Source organism: Hemicordylus capensis, chromosome 12 (genome assembly GCF_027244095.1).
Source record: "Hemicordylus capensis ecotype Gifberg chromosome 12, rHemCap1.1.pri, whole genome shotgun sequence".
Taxonomy (NCBI): Eukaryota; Metazoa; Chordata; class Lepidosauria; order Squamata; family Cordylidae; genus Hemicordylus; species Hemicordylus capensis.
The window spans coordinates 592,426-598,425 of NC_069668.1; positions in this window are offsets into that span (position 1 = coordinate 592,426).

Genomic DNA, 6,000 nt, shown 5'->3' on the forward strand with positions numbered 1-6,000 from the left:
GCTGTGAAGACGTTTATTAGCCCAATGTGTTTCAGCCAAGGTTGCCTTCAGGGGCAAACTTGCATAACATTTCCAAAGATTACAGTGAGCCCCCGTGGAGCCTAAAAGAGGAATTTGTCTTTCTAGCCCTGCTGAACTGAAGGGGGTTGTATCCCTTTAAGTAGCTGTTTGACTGTCAATGGGCTGCAGCTGGGTCCCTGGCAGCCCACTAAATGGGCTTCTCCTCCTCCAGCTGGGGATGGTGTAAGCCTGGTGCAGAAAGGCAAAGGTTCCTTTGTGAAAGGCTCTCTGGGAAACCCTGCACAAGTAATTAGTCGTGAGCTGGACATGTTGTGTCCCTGTATTGTTCCAAATTGTGTTCTTAGGAAGTGATTTAATGGGAAACGCTTGAAATTGTCTTTTTAGTTTGGCCCTGGCCTCAGCTGAAACGCATTGGGCTAATGAAGGTTTTCACAGCATGCTGAGACTGTCTCCTTTGCTTTTTGGGTTGGGGGGCTTCCTGTTGTGTCTCCCCCCACCCTCAGCCACAAGGTGGAGAATGCCTGAATCGGAGGCACGCTTAGCCCCCACGTTCCAAGGTTTTTTCCAGCTCCTTTGGTGGTGGAAACTGGGAGGTCATCTGAAATCCAGAGTCCTTCCTTTTTAGATGTTTTTAAGGGGGCTGCTTTGAATTTAGGACAGGGGTGCACAACTCAAATGCCCGGTGGGACGAAACCAACTCTGACTTGGTGTGCAGGGGCCAAGGTCAATTTTTAAAAATTAACTAATATCTATTATTATTATTATTATTATTATTTATTATTATTATTTTTTTACACAGTCAGACAGGTGTTATTGACTGGTTTGTTTTATCCAGACATCGAGTCCTTCCCAAGGACCTGGGATGGCTGAATTTTATTGTCAATTGTTATAGATATCGTCGCAGAATATAGGCTGTTCCCAGTAAAGCTGCTTTTTGTAATTGGCTGATGGTGATTTCTGTGGCCCCTATGGTGCTGAGGTGCTCTTCAAGGTCTTTTGGAACTGCACCCAGGGTGCCAATTACCACTGGGATTATTTGGGTCTTTTTCTGCCACAGCCTTTCCATTTCAATGTGTAGATCTTTGTATTTGGTGGTTTTTTCTATTTCTTTGTCTTCTGCTATCCCCTGGGATTGCTATGTCGATTATTTTGACTTGTTTTTCTTTCTTCTCGACTACAGTTATATCTGGTGTATTGTGTGACAGATAAACATGTTTGTAGTTGGAAGTCCCATAATATTTTTGCATCTTCATTCTCTACCACTTTTTCAATTTTATGGTCCCACCGATTTTTGGCTACAGGTAGCTTGTATTTTTTGCAGATGTTCGAGGTTATCATCCCTGCTACTTTGTCATACCTTTGTTTGTTGTCAGTCTGTGCAATCTTTTTACAACAGCTGATGAGGTGGTCCACTGTTTCATCTGCTTCTTTACAAAGGCGGCATTTGCTGTTTGTGGTGATTTTTCGACTTTTGCTCTTATTGCATTTGTTCTTCGTGCCTGTTCTTGTGCAGCCAGTATTAAACCCTCTGTTTCTTTCTTCAAGTTGCCATTCTTAAGCCATTGCCAGGTCTTGGTGATGAATGATATTCCACTTATATTGTGCAAATATTGACCATGCAGGGGCTTAATTTTCCATTTTTCTGCTCGGTTCTTGACTTGTTCTTTCTTGTAGGCCTGCTTTCTTTCATTGGTGTTGAATAGTTTCGCGTTCTTGACCATTTGAAGTGCATCTTCTTCACTGTCCTCGATATATTCTTCAAGGCCTCTTTTCTCCTCCTCTACTGTTTGATGGACTTGCAGCATTCCTCTTCCACCTGAGCTACGAGGGAGGTATAGCCTATCTACATCACTGCAGGGGTGCAGAGCATGATTGATGGTCATGATTTTCCTGGTCTTACGATCCAGCGTCTCTAGCTCTGCCTGGGTCCAGTCTATTATTCCTGCAGTGTATCTGATAACAGGTATAGCCCATGTGTTTATGGCTTGTATGGTGTTCCTGCCATTGAGTTTGGACTTGAGGATTTTTCTAACTCTCCTGATGTATTCACTTCCAATTTTTCTTTTACCTTCAGTGTGTGCGATGTTATCAGCCTGGAGAATGCGCAAGTATTTGTAATGTTCTTTCTCTTCCAGGTTCTAGATCTTGCTTCCATTGGGCAGTTCTATTCCTTCTGTTTTTGTTATTTTCCCTCTGTTCATTATTAATGCAGCACACTTGTCTAGTCCAAACTCCATTGCTATATCGCTACTGAATATACGGACAGTGCTTAGCAGTGATTCAATTTCTGACTGGGACTTTCCATACAACTTCAGATCGTCCATGTACAGCAGATGGTTGATTTGACTTGATGTTTTAGATGTTTGGTATCCAAGGCCTGTTTTGTTTAGTATTTGTGAAAGTGGGGTCATGGCAATTACAAACAACAGAGGGGATAGTGAGTCCCCTTGGAAAATGCCTCTTCTAATGCTAACCTGTCCAAGTGTCTCGCCATTGATTGTTAACTGTATACTCCACATGCTCATTGCTTTTTTTATAAATATCTGAATGTTTTTGCTGACACCAGTTGTTTCTAAACATTTTAGTATCCATGTGTGAAGCAATGAGTCGAAGGCTTTCTTGTAGTCAATCCACACAACACTTGTTTTTCTTCTCTTGCAATTTTCTAAAATCATTTTGTCAGTCAGCAGCTGGTCTTTTGTGCCTCTGGTGTTCGGGCAATTTCCTTTCTGTTCAACTGGAAGGTGTTTGTTAGTTAATAAGTGTTGCATCACTTCATCTGCTATTATTCCAGTTAATAATTTGAACATGGTTGGCAGGCAGGTGATCGGTCTATAATTACTTGGAACTGCACCTTTTGCTGTGTCTTTCATTTTGAGATGAGTTTTCCCAGTTGTTCGCCATTGTTCAACATCACCGCCTTGCAAAATGTGATTGAACTGTTTTGATAGTTGTTTATGAAGGCTTGTTAGGTGTTTAAGCCAAAAGCCATGCAGTTCATCGTCGCCTGGCGCAGTCCAATTTTAAATTTTCTTTGCTCTTTCGCTTATTAATTCTGGTGTTATTATTAGATCTTGCATTTGTTGGTTACATTTTTGACCTCTTTCATCCAGCCTGCTTTTTTATTATAATCTATTGGATTGTCCCATAATTTCCCCCAGAATTGCACTGTTTCTTCTCTATTTGGTGTTTCTACGTTTCTTGCAGTTTCTCCTTCTATGCTTTGGTAGAAACGTCTCTGATTCGACTGGAACTGGAGATTCTGCCTGTGTTGTGTAATTCTGGCTTCGTATCTGCTAATCTTCTTTGACACTGCTGTTATTTGCTGCTTTATTATTTCCAGGACTTCTCTAATTTTCCTTGAATCTAGGTAGTATTTTTGGATCAGATACTGTTTGGTGTTTTCATTCTTCAGCTTCTTGTCTTTCATGTCTTTCAGTTTACTAGCATCTGATCTAAGCCTGGAGATTTTATTTTCTAATCTAATCTTCCATTTAGGTGATGTACTGCTTTCTTTTTGTACAGGTGGTGGTTGTGGTTGTTATTACATTTATATCCCGCTCTTCCTCCAAGGAGCCCAGAGCAGTGTACTACATACTTAAGTTTCTCTTTCACAACAACCCTGTGAAGTAGACTAGACTGAGAGAGGCGTGACTGGCCCAGAGTCACCCAGCAAGTCTCATGGCTGAATGGGGATTTGAATTCGGGTCTCCCTGGTCCTAGTCAAGCACTCTAACCACTACACCACGCTGGCTCTAATAGTTTAATAATATAAAACCCTCACCCCGCCGCTTCCCTGCTGCCCGTCTCCCTGTTCCCGAGCCCTTCAGCCACTCTCCGGGGTAGGAGCTGGCCCGGGCGAGCCGGGGAAAGAGCAGGATGTGCCTCTGCCTCGTCAACTCACTGCCACCACTCTGCTCCCGAAACTGTCTGGGCTGGGAGACTGCTGGGAATGAGACCACCCACGAGCCCTTTGTCTCTGCCCTGGCACACGTGCGCACCTTCCTTCCCAGGGATGGGGGACAACAGAGCGGCGGCACACCTGCCCCGCACACACCCTCATCGCAACGCTCCTTGCCCTTCCTCCTGCCTATTCGTCAGGGGCAGCTCCCGGACCTGAGAGCACCAGAGGGGCAGCCTGCAGCGGCAGCACAAGTGCCCCTGCCCCCACCACGGGTCCTCCTGCCCCAGGGCCAGCTGGCGGCACCGTGGGCCAGGAAAAATGTGCCTTTGGCTACTTGCATTGCAGTGAGATGAAGCTCGGTGAAATGAATGGGAAAGGGAAGTGCATTTTTGTGGTGTGGCCAAAAGGGTGCCCTCCTGTGGCCGCTTTCTGCACTGCAGGGAGCTGAGGCTAGGCTATATGGGTGGCAATGGGCAATGCATTTTCCTGGTGCTGCAAAAGGGTGCCCTCCTGTGGCCACTCTCTGCACTGCAGCAAGCTGAAGATTTGCTGTCTGGCCAAGGGTAGTCTTTGATTTGGGTTAACATGGTACGTACTCGCTCGGGAAATCTGTCAGCTACCTGTCTTGAAGATTTGAGACAGAAGAGTTATACTGGTCTCAATAAATGAAAAGCACACCGATCAAGCCTATGGAAGCTGGCCGCAAGAGGTGAAACTGTCCAGCTTTTGAGAAGCTGCAGCTGGTAGATTATCGCTCGCCAGCCAGAAATGCTTGGTCAGGCTGGCTCTGCCCAGGGAAAGATGTGCACGGTGTTAGGGGGCTTATCTGTCCTCTCTGTTTTCCATTTGTGGTGTGTGTGTGAGAGTGAGAGAGAAAAGCCTCTAGGTCCTAAGTTCCCGCCCTGGCAGCATCTCCAAGAGAGGGCTGAGAGAGACTCCTGCCTGCAGCCTTGGAGAAGCCGCTGCCAGTCTGTGAAGACAATACTGAGCGAGATGGACCAATGGCCTGACTCAGTATATGGCAGCTTCCTATCTTCCTAATTTGAAAATCAGAGTATGAGAGAGCAGCCGTAGTTCCTGTGGAAGAACCAGTGCTTTTCATAGGTAGAGTCTCTGGTCCGATCTCCACAGAGGACTGGGAAGGACTGCTATAGGAGGTCCCAGAATGCTGCTGCCAGTCTGGGCCGACAATACTCAGATGGACTAAAAGTCTGACTCAGCATATGGCAGTTTCCCATATTGGGAAGAATATTTATATGCTACTTGCCAAAAAAGACATTTTCAAAGCAGTTTACATAGCCAAAGGTTTCGGAAACTGGTCTCCAAAGGGCTCATGCGATAAAAAGAAACACAAGGTAATCACCAGCAACAGCCACTGGAGGGATGCTATGCTGGGGTTGGAAAGGGCCAGTTGCTCTCCCTGTGTTAAATACAAGCCACCGCTTTTCCGCTTTGCCCACTTAGCAGGGGCGAATGTTCACCTGTGGTATCTATAGCTCAGTGGCAGAACATCTGCTTTGCATGCAGAAGGCCCCAGGTTCAATCCCTGGCAGCATCTCCAGGTAGGGCTGGGAAAGACGCCTGCCTGAAACCTTGGGGAGCTGCTGCCAGTCAGTGTGGACGATCCTGAGTTAGATGGACCAAGGGTCTGACTCGGTAGGCAGCAGCTTCCTAGTTTCTATCTATGTTCTTTTGACGATGGCCGTAAAGCACGTAAAAGACATAGAAGTTCTCAGACTGTTTTCTATCTAGGTGGTCCACAGAAAGACTAAAGAACAGCTGAGGAAATCTGTAACTCTGCACTTGATTTTTTTAAATTTTTATGTCATTTGTGCTCTGTGTTTTGACTTGCATAAGGGGAGGGGGGAGTTTATTCAGTGGCCCACCAAGACTCTGAGCAATTTTCAAGTGGTACATAGGAAGCTGCCATATACTGAGTCAGACCATGGGTCCATCTAGCTCAGTATTGTCTACACAGACTGGCAGCAGCTTCTCCAAGGTTGCAGGCAGGAGTCTCTCTCAGCCCTATCAGGGAGATGCTGCCAGGGAGGGAACTTGGGACTTCCTGCATGCAG